Here is a 15,405-nt window from a genome sequence, read left to right on the forward strand (position 1 = left end):
TACATGTTAGGGCGAAGCTGATATAGCCTCTCAAAGCTATCAGCATAAGTAGAAAAAAAAAGAAAAAGTGTCTCTAAATGTCTGTAAGCTCCGGTGACCGCTTAATACTCGAGAAACATCTTGTTTCTTTGTTCATTTACGATAATAAAAAAAAAAGTGTTGCACCTTAACAATCCGCATTAAAATGATTGAATTTTTTCAGGTAAGACACACGTTGCATAATTTACGAGGGCGCTCTACTTAAGGTAAGACAGATTTTATTGTTAAATATTTATAACTCACAGTACTATGAGGAATATTACCAAAACATTAGCCTGACAGTCAACTGGAAAACATTTTTTCTTACAATAGTGTAGTTACATTGTGAATTGGGCTTTGTATTTCACAAAATCAAATTGACTTGGATTGAGCTGTCAGTCTTTGTTTATTTTCTCTAATATCATCATAATTAGACTGTTCGCCACAATATTCTACTTATTCTAAGTAATTTTGTTCTAACAAGCTTTAGTCAAAGCTTTCGTGACTAGCACCACTTTCGAAGTTCCTTATAGGTATTTTCTTTGTAAACAAAACTGGCTTTGGACCGATCATGAATATGAGATCACATTTCCTTCACATATAGGATGAGGTAGGGACTGTGTCGACCCTACGTAATGTGGTATAAGGAAAGAAGATACCACTACTACAATGAAATGTTCAGGAAACGCTTCGGAAATTCATGTTTAGTTCTCTTTAAATAAACGAACCTATTTATTTTTTTATAAAGGAATGTTGCTTTAGCGCGACTTATGTTTTAAGTGACTCGAAGGATTTTTTCCTGATGAAATACGTACTTAACAAATGTTCACGATTGACTTCCACGGTCTTTCATGGAGGAAGGATTGGAAGAGGCCTATGTCCAGCAGTGGACGACTGTGGGCTGTTGTTGATGATGATGATGATGATGACTTCCACGGTGAAGGAATAACATCGTGTTATAAAAATCGAAACCGCAAAATTATAATGCGTAATTACTGGTGGCAGGCCCCCTTATGTGAGTCCGCACGGGTAGGTACCACCACCTTGCCTGTTTCTGCCGTGAAGCAGTAACGCGTTTAGGTTTGAAGAGTGGGGCAGCCGTTGTACTGTAATAACAGAGACCTTAAAATTCATGTCTCAAGGTAAGTGGCGGCAATAATACCTTCCCTGTTTAATAATTTGTTTTAAAGTCAATTTAGTAGCGTCTAGTCTTCTAAATTGATCTCGTAATATTAGTTTATTTATTTATTTATTGCTTAGATGTGTGGACGAGCTCACAGCCCACCTGGTGTTAAGTGGTTACTGGAGCCCATAGACACCTACAACGTAAATGCGCCACACACCTTGAGATATAAGTTCTAAGGTCTCAGTATAGTTACAACGGCTGCCCCACCCTTCAAACCGAAACGCATTACTGCTTCACGGCAGAAATAGGCGGGGCGGTGGTACCTACCCGTGCAGACTCACAAGAGGTTCTATTCTGATGCCGCCCCTCTGAGTTTTACTGCCGGCACGGACCGACAGCAACACCGGTCATGCTCGCTGAAACATTATAAAATATTAATAGGAAATCTGTCATTAAATATTAATATTAACCGAGAAATAAAACATTAATCAAAATTTTCAAAGAGAATGTGCCCAAAGGCTCGCAAATCCAATGTTTGCGCTTAAAAATCAACCCTTCCGATTCCATCACGGCCGTAACGTAACAGAATTATTACGTCGATGCAGCCTTTTCGAACGCAAATAAACCTTTTTTCCTGTTAAAAAAAAAAACTGTAAATTGAAACACGCCTGTAGAACTCTTCTGTATGCGAGGACACGTGCCGCCACTCAAGCGAGCTAAGGGTTGCAATATATAAAACTGCGATTTCCCAAATTATTGTTCATTTAAAATTCTCTTGGGCAAAGTTAACAAAATTTAATGATATCGATATCGTCTCCAATAGTCTATATTTGTCCATCAGCAAGTTTTTTTACTTTTTTTTTTATTGCTTAGATGGGTGGACGAGCTCACAGCTCACCTGATGTTAAGTGGTTACTGAAGCCCATAGACATCTACAACGTAAATGGGCCATCCACCTTGAGATATGGGTTCTAAGGTCTCAGTATAGTTACAACGGCTGCCCCACCCTTTAAACCGAAACGCATTACTGTTTCACGGCAGAAATAGACAGGATGGTGGTACCTACCCGTGCGGACTCACAAGAGGTCCTACCACCAGTTGGATGGATTACTGTTATTTATAACGGGTTTTAGGCTTTGGGCTTTTGAGATGTCGTTGGCCTAATGGGTCACATAGTTCTACTGTTTTCCAGATTAGTTCCGACTTGATTCAGTGTTTATGCATGACTTTCGCCATGGGAAAATAAAATTATTTAAGCATCAAACTCGCAAAATTTATTACTTTTAGTAATAGGTAAAGTAAATTTAGTAAAGTGTAGGGCTATCGCTCGGATATGTACCACTTTTCTATCTTTTTCTGTCGCAATGCACTTGCTCGCAAAACGAAATGCTTAAGTTATTTACGACAGAACTAGGGCACCGGTCATTGTTCTCGTCGAACCCGTCGCTTGTGACGAAGGGCTCGGTGAGTAAATTGATCCACAGACACAGCCCACTGAGTTTCTCGACGGATTTTCTTAGTGGGTTGCGTTTCCGATCCGGTGGTAGAATACTAGAGCAGAGGTAGTAGATCCGGGTTCTGCGAAGCACTACTCTTGCTAGGGTTAGTGTTAGCGACGTCGTCAGATTATAGCCCCGCGAGCTCACCTACTTGTTAGGGTTACGCTATAATGGCCTCTCAAGGCTATCAGCATAGGTAGGAAAAAAAACTAAAGAACTAGGGATGATAGGTATGTCAGGTACGTATCACCAATCAGGTAGCACCAATCAATTTAGTTTTCATAAATCCCAACATCTAGTCTAATCTAACAGCATGGTAACCTAGATACGCTTTTAAACCAAACTCATAATAAATAATCCCGAAAATAAGTACGAATTTAGGAAGAAAAAAAAACCTTTTACCCTAATACATGAAGTGTGCTTCTGAGGGTTTTTCGCGCACCTCCTCAAAGTTTAAGAGCTAGCTATAAATGATTCTGATCCTGAGTGTTGAGCCAAAAGGTACCACGTTTTGCGATAAAATAAGTATAATACGTTCAATAAATGGGACCACAGCTTTATTGTTAATGTACCATAGATGGACGGGCGAATCCCATACGATAACAAAGTTTGAAAGTTTTTCAACTTAAAGATGAACACATATGGCGATAAATAAATCTTCTTCTTCTTTTCCTTATCCCACATTCGGTGAGGTCGGCTCTCCTGATTGGGTAATTACCGATACTTTTTTTTATTGCTTAGTTGGGTGGACGAGCTTATAGCCCACCTGATGTTAAGTGGTTACTGGAGTCCATAGACATCTACAATGTAAATTCCGCCACCCACCTTGAGATATCAGTTCTAATGTCTCAAGTATAGTTACAACGGCTGCACCACCCTTCAAACCGAAACGCATTACTGCTTCACGGCAGAAATAGGCAAGGTGGTGGTACCTAGCCGCGCGGACTCACAAGAGGTCCTACCACCAGTATTATATTTACCAGTAATTTGTAGTCAATATAGCAGTGCGTAGGTTTCACTAGACACAAGTAACACTTTAGAATTTAGAAACTCTGTATGACGCGCAGAACGACTAAGAAATTAGGTAGGTATCAATTTAAAAGTCAGAAAAACATAAGAAATTGAAAATGTTTTCATATTTCTTCGGATATTTGAATAGGCGAATCGTAAGCTGTCGCGATTGCAATGGAAAACGCTCGAATGTCGCCCCTCCTGGCCGTCGAGATATTCGCCGGTGATTGCCGGTGACTTATTGCATGAGTCCACAGCGTTACACACACACCACAAGAAGAAACAATAACTGAACATAAAGTGAGCCATGCTAGGCAGTGGATGGCACGTTTTATATTATTTTATGATAACACAAAATGTATTTTAAAAGTAATCATCACTCAACTGAAATCGGTTTTGTAGTGATTAATATTTTTAATACCATTAATATTTTACAGCGTGGAATTCGTAACGGGAAAGTCTATTTCGCACGCCGACACCCAAATCTCTGTAACTACAAGTATGAGACAGCCCACGCAGTCTGATACTCTGCTTTTCTGTATTATTTTGGCGCTACTCTGGTTTCCTCGCTAACTATTTTCTTTATTCAAGGTGTTCCACTCTGGAACGGGCTGTCTGATGTGGATAACTGTTTGGCACTGACATTGTGTTCACATTGATTAATAAAGACTAAATATATCATATGGTTAAGTAGTTACTAGTTTTATAACTGTGGATTGGCATTGTGTGCTGTTTTTATCCAAATTAATATATCGTTTTTGGTAACAGAGCGATCTATACTAACAATAATTTTATACATTTCATTGTTGTTATAATTGCTTGTTTTTTACTATTAAATTTGCATTGATGTGATTGTGATATTGTGTATCATTTAAGCCAGAATCGTTATATTTTGCTTGTCGTTGCATCATATTGTACTTTGCTATACATATTATAGTTAAAAAAAAACACGTGTGGCACTCTGGGACTGCTGCGGTAAATCTATTGCATAGTATTTTTTATCAACTCATGCTATTATAATTAGACAAGAATAATTTAATATTAATACAATAATATAATAAGACCACGCCATATTTACAAACATTAATAAAAGCAAAATATTAGCTGTCCCACTTCACTCATAATCTAGACCGCGCGAGAGAGAGATGGGCAGACTTTTCATGATGCGCATGCAGTCATGACGTCACGCCGTGCGCTTATTCACAAACACTACACAAGCGCAACGTCTGAATGTGTTGAACGCGAGCTACATGGTAGGCGGAGTGGGGGTGTGAGGTTTTATTTTCGTTACGGAATTTCTTGATTCGGTCGCCGCGCTCAAAGCATGCGCGATAAAAGCTATGCAATAGCTTAAAATCTTCGCAGTCTACCATCGGATCGGAATCGGCATCTACTGAGAAGAAATTCAGTGGGCTGTGCCCATGAGAATGCTGCGTCGGTAAGCGTTTCCAAGCTTCTATATAATTTTTTTTAATTCTTGTAATTTATGCTCCAAATAATTGTTTATTATTAATAATATTATTATTACACGACTTTGATGACTTGGCGAACGCGGCAACCGTGAATCACGTACATTTCAATCTGAATCCATTTCCGGAACCGCTTCGCGCTGTTTACATTCGAAGCGTAACATCACCTGGAGTTTTGAAATTAAATCGCCAGTTGCGTCTAGACAAAGGATCACAGGTCACTGTTAATGACATAAAGACGCATCTCCAATTGAATATGCGATTTCGAAAAGGGCACATCTCTGAAAATGTAAAATGTTCATGAAATGAAAAAAAACTGATTATTTTCTAAAGCAGTGTAAAATTTAAAATATTAACTATTGAGATATATTTTAGTGTTAATTAGCAATTGAAAATTACTATAATTATTATAAAATGGGTGTAGGTAAGCCTCAAAACTGCATGTATATGAAAAAACGTATTTGACTAGATATGCGACATGTGCCCTTTTCGAAATTGTGTTGAAACATATTCAATTGTGTTTAATGTTGAAATTGAACGTTTGTATTTAATCTGTATCTTGATGAATATAACTAACTTTTTAACGAGGCTTCGGTCCCGTTTATTTACCAGAGAAAACAATAATTCCAAGCCATTAATAGCTTTGTTTACTGGATGAAGGATAAGGGTAGGGCAGCCGGTGTAACTATCCTGAGATCTTAGAAGTTATATCTCAAGCTGGGTGGCGCATTTACGTTGTAAATGTCTCGTGTATGTGGGCACTGGCACTATAGGCTCCAATAACCATTTAACACCAGGTGGGCTGTGAGTTCGTCCACGCATCTAAGCAATAAAAAATAAAAAAGATATGTGCTTTAGTATAGATTTTATTGCTATTGATTTGGTTTAGTAGTTAAGACCTAAAAGTCTAACTAACAAACTCTGTAACTGGAAAAGCCTCTGGACCATCCCAATAAAATAAAACTCGGTATTGCATTGCATCTTCTTATATATAAAAATGAATCTGTGTAATGTATGTACGCGCCTAACTTCAGAACGTCGGCAATATAAAATCGGAATTGGATAATTATTATTTTTGTGTTGCGTTTGTTATTGTTATTGTCAGGAGAAGGTTGTTAAGAAAGAAAAAATTAAGAAAATTGCGCGCAAAATAAAAACATTTTAGAATAGATAACCGCCATATTAAATTTTCTAATGTAACCGTATGACGTTTGACATAACATTGACAGAATGCGTGCTGCAAATATTGTAAAAGGGGGTGTAAAAAAACTGAATGTAGCTTAAAACAAATTTATAAAAGAAATTTCAATTAAATCTGCAGATAGGCAGGATGGTGGTACCTACCCGTGCGGACTCACAAAACGTCCTACCGCCAGTAAAAGATTCATTGCGGTGGTCCTTGAAAAACCTTCCCGCTCAGACAGGATGGATGAGAGAACCCAAGGCCTCAGACAGGAGCTTATAAGAACTTCTAAAATTAAGAAAAAACGTTTCTTATCAAAAGCTAAAACCTTTTTTGAATTAACATTAACACTAAACAGTATTCGACGTTTTGAATATTTCACAGTTTCGTAAAAATATTTTCAATAATTTTTCCACGACCGGCATAAATCTAAAGGAATAATACTAAATACGCGTAATTAATAAGTATAATTCAAAATATGGCGGCTCCTTCAGAGCTAAAGTTAAAGTATAATTTATCATCTCACAGTGATTAATGTAGATAAGTGAACGCTTTTATCAGGTACAGGAGACAATTTGCGTTAAGTGGTGTTACTTTAAAAAGCGGGGTTGTTTCCGTGATGTTAGGGTTCCGTGTCATAAAAACAACACAATAGAATAAATGTTTTTTGCAACAAAAATAAAGTCAATATTTCCTATGCAAGTAAAAGTGATCTTGCCAAGCATTATCTGAAGTTCCTCACAACACAAATTTTGGCTGTCACTAAACTGGCTGCAGCTTTCTATTGAGGGTCCAACAAAATCCATTATTTAAACAATTCTTTCTGATGGCTATAGACTCTAGAAATAACTTAACCATCAGATAAGCCCTGAACCCGCTATTCAAAGACATATTTTTTTGTGTGTATCTGCGCGTTCCTGACGTATTTCTATTTATTTATTAGATGAATGATAAAACGGGCTCAGGGCCGGTCTAGGGTGAAGTGGACCCCACAGACATCACCACATAAATGCTGCCTTCCGTGTCTTTGGTGGCAGTCAAGGAAAGCCAAGCCAAAATGTATGTCATCATTGTCCTGCCCTTCTCCCAGTCACTTGAGGTCGGCGCAACATGTCTTCTCCTTCCATACTCCTATCATATACCATTTCTTCGCTCGCTCCCCTTTTACACATAACGTCTTTCACGCAAGCCAAAATGTATGGTTATTAAAAAAGCAAAAAAATGGGTCTAGCACTGAATAGGAGCATACTATTAACTTTCATTAACCTGATCCATTAGTATATTAAAATAATAGGTATAGATCCACTCGCCCGATTGGTATACAGCAATCGTTCCCAGTCTCTCTGTGAATTAGTTATATTGATCCGTGAAAGTTGGGTATTAAATCCAGTCAGTTTCATAATTAACTTAAACAAATAAATCCAAATATCGCACAGTGTACGTAACTGATCCGTGTCGGTTGTAACAGGATTAGGTGTTACGGATCGATATATAAACTGATTTGCGGCTTAATGATAAACTGTTCTTAAGTAATTTCACGTGTCAGCTATAACAATACGACACTGCTAGCTCTGTGCCTCATTTTGGCTGGCAATATGCTAATTTTACTCTGGCGACAATATGCCCGGTTGCTATGTCCCTAGATGACCATAATACTCTTGATGAGATTAGGCTGATGATCGCTGTGACTATATCTAAAACACTCTGGGTCCCTAGAAGAATTGGGTGCTTTGAGATAACCCACCGCCCGCTACCTAAGCAGAGTCCAGTCCAGGAATAGCGGTCATCATCCACAGTGCATTTCCAGTGATCAATTAGCTACCTTCCGTTGGGAAAATCTTACCTGTACACGGTATTCCCTGAGTGCTCAGACAAGCACTCTTTAAATGATTGAATAGTTGCAGACAGCAGCATGGCTGTGCCACATTGCCAATGTACATGAGGCAAGATACCTGTTTGCCATCAGCAAGGCCATATGACCATAATTTTCCCTAAATGCCAGACAATCTACAACACGATTGAATAGTTGCAGACAGCAGCATGGCTATGCCCCATTGCCAATGTACATGAGGCAAGATACCTGTTTGCCATCAGCAAGGCCAATATGACCATAATTTTCCCTAAATGCCAGACAATTGGGTGTTAAGTGATTGATGTAAACGCCCCCAGTTTAAGACACGTGGTTGTACCGTGCACCTTCGTATGCAATGAAAAAAGTATTTTGCCCGACTCCGGCCGTAATGTTGACCGCGGTAACGCCCCTACCTCGTCCGGGTTCTGACCTCGGAGGGGATCAGACGTCGGGTGTAAGAGTGCAGGGGAGTCGTTTAGTGGGTGGACCCTAAAATTCCTTGGGCCCGCGGTCTGCTCTCAACACCTACAGATCGTTGAATCCCACATACCCCGCGCGCCCCTTAGGCGCGGGGACCTCGTAGGAAGTTCGGCCCCCGGCCCGAAATAAAGAAAAAAAAAATGGATACACTAGTTACTTAAAAAGATATTGAAAGACATGAAAGCCTTTATATATTGAAGGAGATTCGAACACTCATAAAATACAATGATACAAAAAAACTTTTCCAACAGAACCCTTTTTTATCTGCGTGTCGCATTTCAGCAGGACCGCTTTTCGTAACGTAAACTTCAAATAAATTTCTGATATTAATGACGTTCTCATTCATTTCATTTTATTTATTTGGCCCCAAGGAGCGTAGATTTTTGTTGTGACTAGATATTAAAGTTGATTTAAAAACACACACATGGTATGGTGGTGGTTGGTATTCATGACATGCACGGCTAACGTTAGCAGATACCACCATAAATATACACTATAGAGCCCATTAAATTCTGCAACCAGAAAATGTGGTATTAACGTTATTATCACAGTTTATCCTTTATCCTGCTCATGGTAAATGCAATTAGTCACACATGTGGACCGTGTAGCAACACAAGCAGTGGTTCCGGTTACAATTTACTAAGCGAACTCAATCTACCGGACGTACTCAGGGAACAATTTTGGGGGGCATTTTTTTTTATTGCTTAGGTCGGTGGATGAACTCACAGCCCACCTGGTGTTAAGTGGTTACTGGAGCCCATGGATATCTACAACGTAAACGCCCTCACCCACTTGGAGATATGAGTTCTAAGGTCTCAGTATAATTACAACGTATTATATATTAACACGCTTTTAATAGCTTGAACTAGATCTGTGTATCGGAATCTATCAACGTAATTTTCACTAAAGTCAAGAGCAGTTCTAAGAGAATTCAAGTGATCAACCAGATCAGAACTTCGAAGGTCCAACTTTTGTATGGAGTCGTAAAAAAGCAGGTGGTATTAAATCTCACTACACTGGTGGTAGAGCGTCTTGTGAACCCGCACGGGTTGGTACCACCACTCTGCGTATTTTCACCATGAAGCAGTAATGCGTTTCGGTTTGAATGGTGGGACAAACGTTGTACTGAAATCTGTGACTTAAAACGAATGTCTCAAAGTCTGTGGAAGTATTAACGTTGCTGATGTCTATGGGCTTCGGTGACTACTTAAAACCAGGTAGGCCTTAGCCTCGTCCGCCCATCGTGGAGTTTTCAAGATGGACTGTTTCTAAGTAACTCATATACAGCATACAGCAATAGAGAACCACTAGGACTAAGATCAAACATTTGATTGCTTGGAGGCAATGGATGCTGAGATCCACCTTCGCCTTAAAGATACACGAGGATATCAGTAGTGCTGCACAGATAAACATTGCCTTTAGCTAAATTAATATCCCCCCTTCTAAAATTTTTAGAGTTCGGTCCATCTCAACGTAGTCAATTAAACTTATTACGTTTGGCGTCCGCGCGCTCTACCACAATGAGCTTTTAATGGCCCTGAAACAATAGATTCACGAAGCTTTCATGAATTGTAAAGCTTCCGTTTGATATTCATCAGCGGCTTCCCGTGAAAATGGTTGCTAATCATCGCATTATAATTAAATGTACGCCTTCATTGTATTTCCTGTAGTTACTTGATTGTATCTGTGTTTGGATGTTTCAATGGTCGTGAAATATTCGAGGTTAGAATGGAGATATCAATAGACTTCATGAATTCGCCTTTCCGTCACAAGAAGGTATTTACAATAAAGAGATGAAGAAACATCTAACCCGTCAAGTTCTAATGTTACCATATCCTATACATACAGTTTGGATTACCCCGTCTACTTTAAGAAAAAGGTTGGTTATAAACTTATTTTTACTGTAATAGCCACTATCTTAGGTTCCAGAATCTATCACTTCTTCACTGACATAAGCAGAAATTTGGCACCACGCTGTTTTGTTACTAAGCATAAAGATTTTAAAAATTTCTCTAAGAAAATTTTCAACAAAACAAATCGCCCAGCAACATCCTTCAATAACATCCGAAGAGAAGATTTCCTCTAATCGCATTAGAGTCGGAAAGTCTGGAAATAGAATCATATAACGCAAGTATAAACCATTCAGATTGTAGCGAGTACATCTTCCTGTTTAAGGATCTAACCAGCGTGACTAGATACCTGTTGCAAACAGATTGTATGGCACAAATGGTTTTTGAAACTCTGGACCCTCAGACACAGCCCACTGAGTTTCTCGCCGGACCTTCTCAGTGGGTCGCGTTTCCGATCCGGTGGTAGATTCTGCGAAGCACGGCTTTTGCTGGGGTTCGTGCTAGCAACGTCATCAGGTTTGAGCCCCGTGACCTCATCTACTAGTTAAGGCTAAGCTTAGGTAGGAAAAAAAAAGGAAACTGGCAATGACACTTTTAATTTTTTTATATTGCATTAGTTGAATAGACGAAGCCCCATGCGTTGGACTGATCAGGTGAAAGACCTTACTAAAACCCCGCTAACGAGTGCGTGCGCCAAGCCTCAGTTCGCGAGCTATGGAGAAGATCTGTCAAGGTCTTTGAAGTCGTCGTGGCCTAAAGGATAAGAAGACGTCCGGTGCATTCGTATGTAACGGTGCACCGGTGTTCGAATCCCGCAGGCGGGTACCATTTTTTCTAATAAAAAGATGTGTGGTGTCATGGGACACCGGACAGGAACGAATTTCCTTATTATAAAAATATTAATTTTAAGTTATATTCGAGGTATAAAGAAAATAATTATTCGGGTATACATTTTTTATTGATAACAATAAAAAAACTACATTATCAACTTCATTTTATTCACAATGATTTATCAAAAATAAATATAAGTAATATACAAAGAAACAGTTATTTATGTGAATAATAATAATGACCGTCAGCATGTAGACTATACATTAGACACTATAGCCATTAATTATACTAAGACTATACATAAATAATAAAAATCTTCTGCTGTTCGTTCCAACAAGGATTGCTGCCTGATTTTTTTAATTGCAAACAAAATCTTTGTACGCCGACCAAATGATTTCAATGCTGTTTTTTTGTGGCTCACCAAATTTTATAGTTGAACATTTCATTACTTCTCTATTATTATTATTGTGTGACATTCATATTATAATATAATACAGATGTTAGAGGCGTTAGTAACTGTTGCACTCATTCCATAATTTCAACAGTCTAAGTTGTTCCCATAAAAATTGATAGATGGCAGTAGTATCTCTAAAAATAAAAAGTGTCGTGACAACTTTTCGTAAGAATTTTTTCCGTCTAGCTCCCTTGCACAACGCGCGATAAGGAGCTTCGTTCCAAAATACGTACTTAAGAAATGTTCACGATTGACTTCCACTGTGAAGGAATAACATCGTGTAATAAAAATAAAAACCGCAAAATTATAATTTGCGCAAGTACTGAAGGTTGGGCCTCTTGTGAGTCCGCACGGGTAGGTACCACCACCCTGCCTATTTCTGCCGTGAAGCAGTAATGCGTTTCGGTCTGAAGGGTGGGGCAGCCGTTGTAACCATACTGAGACCTTAGAACTCATATCTCAAGGTGGGTGTCGGCATTTATGTTTTAGATGTCTATGGGCTCCAGTAACCACTTAACACCAGGTGGGCTGTCAGCTCGTCCACCCATCTAAGCAATAAAAAAAGAGACCACGACTGCTCTGCCACGAGTATAGAGTAGTATATATACAGGTATATATATCTGGCAGTGATTTACAAGTAGTACGTATGATTGAGTTGAATTATATGTCGCAGCTATAAAAAGTATTCCATTGCAATTCGACCAATCCTTAAGGAAACATTATCTGAGGTGAATAATACTTAATACACGTAGAGGGAATTTAAAACGTAATTTTTTTTAAATCCCTCTCGTCGATGTCGCAGCTGGTATACGTGGATTGAGACTATAAATTGTGTACCTCATAATACTCCCCTTCTTTACTGATTCCGCTCGTTTTTTTCTTAGAGTTCCTTTGTGGAACTAATGAAGACTTTTCTCATTCGGAAACCCTTTTAGACTATCGAGGTCTATTTCTGCCGCAGCGCAGTAATGCGCTTCGATATAAAGATATGTTACAATTTATTGGTCAATGGTGATAAGTACGTTGTAATCTCTCAAGGGATCTTGTAATCACGTAACATCGAGTATAAAGAAGTAGTGCCCTTGTACTCTGTATCCTTATTGTCGTGTTCTTTCTAACGGCTGTGTGTACAAAATATATTAAATAAAAATAAAATAAATAAATAAAGAAAACAATGTACCTTAACATTGTCAATTGCGGTTTGCAGTTATACTGAAACGTAAATATTTAAATTAATTAAAATAAACAAAAAACGAATCCCAAGTACACCAAGATAAATGAAAATTAAATCAAGATCTTTTTATAAGTGTCGTTTTGTGGCTAAAAAAACTAGGCGTTTTCATTTCATACCCGAATAATGACGTCACTGTTTATGTCTGCGATACAAATACCACAAACTTACTTCAGATGAAAATTAATATTCATATCTCAATCATATTCATATACTTTAAGCTTATAAATGAACTGATAACATAAATTGTAATCGTAATATAAGCTCAAGTTTTTGTTCACTCTTTTTTCTCTGGTAGCGAACGCCCTCGCGATACCAAGAACCCCCCAGTTGGGGTTTAATTAGCTCCATTATGAGATTCGCAAAACAAATCACTCTGGTAATGTTTGTCGATCGCGATTTTTTTAATGCAGGTATCGGGAGATTTTATCAAATGTCTTGATTACGGTCACATATACAAGTAGGTAAGATTAGATAATACTAACGGGATTATCACAAGGAATCTACGGTGGTAGTCAGTCTGTGCCTCTGGTCCTGCTGCAGTCCATGGGCGACAATGTACCATATGCTCATCTGCCGTCAAAGGCAATAAAAAAAAACTATACGGAATCCTTTTATACAATTTGTACTCCACAAGAAACGGTCCCACAAAAGAGCCGCCCTTAACATTGTATATTTTCCTTAAATTAACGTAATTTCCCGTCTCATGATCCAATTTGAATTACGGTGCGGGGTGCGATAGCTCGTTTTTTTTTTCGTTTTACTGTTTATAATACTTTATAATAAATGGTCTTTGTTAGTTAAGGAGCGTAATGCGTAATTAGGCCGACCAGATGGTACTCCCTACAGGGTTTTACGTTTGGGGCTTGTTGAACAAATCAGTCTACGATTACGATTAAGATTATTCACAGGTCGTCCGTCCACCTTGTAACATCTAACCAAAAACATGGTTGCTTATAATAGACCGACGGTCCGAACGTTGTTGTACGGAACTTGTATATATGCGCTTTATCTTGAAAATGTCGTAAGCGAGATTCAGGCATCTGTCAATTATCTTGCGTTGTATGATGGCTACCCGCCACAATTCTATGCTAGGCTCTATACTAGAAACGGTCCAGGATGCACGGTAGTTTGACTTTTTTCGATTAATTCTCTTCTCAATTTCTAACTAATAAATATTTCAGCGTTCATTGTCAGAGACACAGTCGCCGCAGAACTTGGTTACAACGGAACTAAAATCGTGGCGGGGTGGGTTTTTTTTTATTTTTTATTGCTTAGATGGGTGGACGAGCTCACAGCCCACCTGGTGTTAAGTGGTTAGTGGAGCCCATAGACATCCACAACGTAAATGCGCCACCCACCTTGAGATATAAGTTCTAAGGTCTCAAGTATAGTTACAACGGCTGCCCCACCCTTCAAACCGAAATGCATTACTGCTTCACGGTAGAAATAGGCAGGGCAGTGGTAGCCACCCGCGCGGACTCACAAGAGGTCCTACGACCAGTAAAGTGGGTCCGGTGGGCTTTCAAACTACGTGCGTTTCTATAAGATAATTAAGCCATGAATCTTGTAACAAAACAAAGCTATGTCTTTTAGTCGTCGATTGGACTTTAAACATCTTAAGCTTGGCATGATAAATATTTTCGGCCACCGACAGGCCCCATTAGAAGCGGGAACATCCTTCGAGGTTAGGCCTCCGACCTGAAAAATACTATTGCTTAACTAACCCAAAAGTACAAATTAAATGAAATAAACCCCATTATAATACGATGAACCGCCATATCTCCTTGCTCGAGACTATCCTACCTCATTTAAGAACTTCCAACCGTAAACTTGGTCGATCTACCGAGGGCATGGGTGGTCTCCCGTGCGATCTTGCACTATCCTTGTGGCACGACGAATCTGGACAGATCTTGTCGAATTTATAATGGTACTATTCATGAATCTCGAATAGCACTTTGAACGAAATATAGTCAACTGGCTATTTCTGCCACAAAGCAGGCATGAATTCCGGTTGGAATGGTGCGACAATCATGCAACTCAATTGATATTTCCAAGGTTCGTGGCCGTATTCGTAAACATGATATCTATGAGCTGAAGAAAAGGTGTAACGTGGTCTCGTTCTAAACATACAGCAAAAATATAAATACAAACCACACTCACTTACGGAGTCGTGTTTCCCACTCGTAAAATCAACAAGATTGTAATCAGTTAACTTAATTTCAACCCTTTTTTGCAATGACTTAGTGTAGACTATGGGGCGCCACGCCTCACTGCATACGGGAGTGCCTTTATGTATTGAGTCACTATGGTACATTGTATTTTTTGACTTGTCAATACATTATAATGAAACCGAACTGAAGTAATTGACAAAAGCCATCAGTAGTTTGCTGACCAAACA

General features: G+C 38.9%; 1 protein-coding gene across 3 annotated transcripts in view; it reads left to right on the forward strand.

Moving 5' to 3' along the window:
- CenG1A (Centaurin gamma 1A) overlaps nt 1-15,405 on the forward strand; it is a 271,620-nt gene that overhangs the window by 120,995 nt on the left and 135,220 nt on the right. The gene's annotated exons all lie outside the window — the stretch shown is intronic.

The sequence above is a fragment of the Bombyx mandarina genome, chromosome 09 (genome assembly GCF_030267445.1).
Source record: "Bombyx mandarina strain Sakado chromosome 09, ASM3026744v2".
NCBI classification, from domain to species: Eukaryota; Metazoa; Arthropoda; class Insecta; order Lepidoptera; family Bombycidae; genus Bombyx; species Bombyx mandarina.